The sequence below is a fragment of the Onychomys torridus genome, chromosome 10 (genome assembly GCF_903995425.1).
Source record: "Onychomys torridus chromosome 10, mOncTor1.1, whole genome shotgun sequence".
Classification (NCBI taxonomy): domain Eukaryota; kingdom Metazoa; phylum Chordata; class Mammalia; order Rodentia; family Cricetidae; genus Onychomys; species Onychomys torridus.
The window spans coordinates 3,090,047-3,091,981 of record NC_050452.1 but is presented as its reverse complement, the minus strand read 5'-3'; the positions used below and the strand labels follow the sequence as shown (position 1 = coordinate 3,091,981).

The 1,935-nt window shown below is 38.8% G+C and overlaps 1 non-coding gene across 1 annotated transcript; it reads right to left on the bottom strand.

Annotated features, from left to right (window-relative positions):
• Positions 1-1,167: 1,167 nt before the first annotated feature.
• LOC118592659 lies at positions 1,168-1,338 on the bottom strand. Its single transcript, XR_004946123.1, has one exon. It is a non-coding gene; the product is annotated as a U1 spliceosomal RNA (small nuclear RNA).
• Between the last annotated feature and the right edge of the window lie 597 nt (positions 1,339-1,935).

The following is a 1,935-nucleotide window of genomic DNA, read 5'->3' as shown; positions in this document are numbered from 1 at the left end:
CAGATGTCTATTTTTAATTCTACTTATGAGCAGTATGGTTTTAGACTCGTTAGTTAAATTCACTGATGTCATGAGTGAGTATGTAGCCCCAGCCTTTCTTCTCATACCTTTCTTGTGAAAATCCCAAACCATAGTAAATGTGAACTGTATCATTCATAGTGTCTGGTGTAGTACAATAACAATAATTTCTTTCTGGGTAGGAAAAAAGAATAAAAGAGAGAGCCATTTCCTCTCCTGTCACATTGAATCACAGTCTGCATAGTTTCAGGATCATGAACATTTGCAAAAACTGAGGAACATGCAACTAATTAGTTTGCTGCAAAACAGTTAGAGTCAGTGTTTGCATAGCAACCAGCAGCCACACAGAGAAGAACAAGCTACAGTTACAGTCCAGGTGCTTGCTGATATTCACAATGTCATCAAAACATCTGGAGGTTGACTGAATATCCTATTCATCACAATGCTGTTCCCTTACATAACCAAAATACAAAGAACTATGTGATATTTAGTCTAGAAAATTTACATTGCATATCATTTTTGATTAGGGAATTCCCATTGTGACAGCAGGGGCATCCATAAAATCAGGAAGGCTACAACCAAGGTCAGGCTAAATAGTCTCCCATTCTGTTGCAAATTAACCAAAGGAAGTCTGGGAACACAATGACTCTAATTAGTGAGTGCTTTTTGTTTCATCCTAAGTGTTTTTTGGTTTGGTTTGGTTTGGTTTGGTTTGGTTTGGTTTGGTTTGGTTTGGTTTGGTTTGGTTGTTAATGTTTTGTTTTGTTTTTCTTTCATGCCATGGTATTTTAATAAAGAAAAAAGATCACTGTAATTAGTAGTGAGAAATGCAAAAGATTCATGTTTCTTTTACTGGTATCTGAGAATAAGACTGCATCCCCTCAGGCTGTGAAGCCAAGGAGTTGAAAGCCCAAAACCTTCAAGTGAAATTTAAATTAACACATTCAGAAGCTAGACTATGGGAGGTTTCAGAGCATTTAGGTGACTCCTTTTTCCCTTGCCCCCAAGCACATAGAGTGGAAGAAGAGAGTCAATCTATGAGTATGTGATTGGATTCTGTTTCTTGTTCTTGCTGTTGTTTGTTAATTTGTTTTAACTAATTTATCCTAGTTTGTGGTTAATCATAATATTATCAAGAAGTTTTTTCTTTTGAGGCTTATCACTTCCAGACATGCAGTCCCCCACTACCACAAATTATGCAGGTGAGTTTCCTGCATTTGGGGAAATCGCAGGGGTCAGCACATCTGGAGTGCAATGGATAAGCCTCACCCTGGGAAAACCACCTTCATGATCATGGTATCTCCCCTGCCAGGTAAGTATCTAAACTTATATTTTAAGTTTAAATTACTGTGCTTAAAAGAGTTCTAGCCAGGCAGTGGTGGCATATGCCTTTAATCCCAGCACACAGAGAGCCAGGCAGATCTCTATGAATTCAATGCCAGTCTGGTCTACAGAGCGATATCCAGGACAGGCACCAAAACAATGCAGATAAATCCTGTCTCAAAAAAACTAAAGAGAGAGAGTTATAAAATAAAAATTACTCTAACCTGTAAACCCCACTTGTTCAAAAACAGATAACTCTCTGGAATTCTTGGGGGCCATTGTTCATGTAAGATAACAAGCCAAGTGTTTTCAATTCTGTAAACAAGGTGGGTTGTCCCAACTACACAGTATGTGCTTGGTCACATGTAGGTTGGAGATAAGAAGGCAGGAAATATGTCAGGATGTTTGCTTGCTCCCATTGGGCGGAGATGAGAGGTACACAGCCATGTGGAGTTTTCCTTTATAAGCACCTGACTAGCACAATTTGTGACAATTCTCTGGGAATCCTGGGTATGGACCTGGCCAGTATCCATTATTCTGGCCAGTATTTAATAAAGCTTGCTTCAGATTTGGCTCAAAAATTGTAGTAGTGGT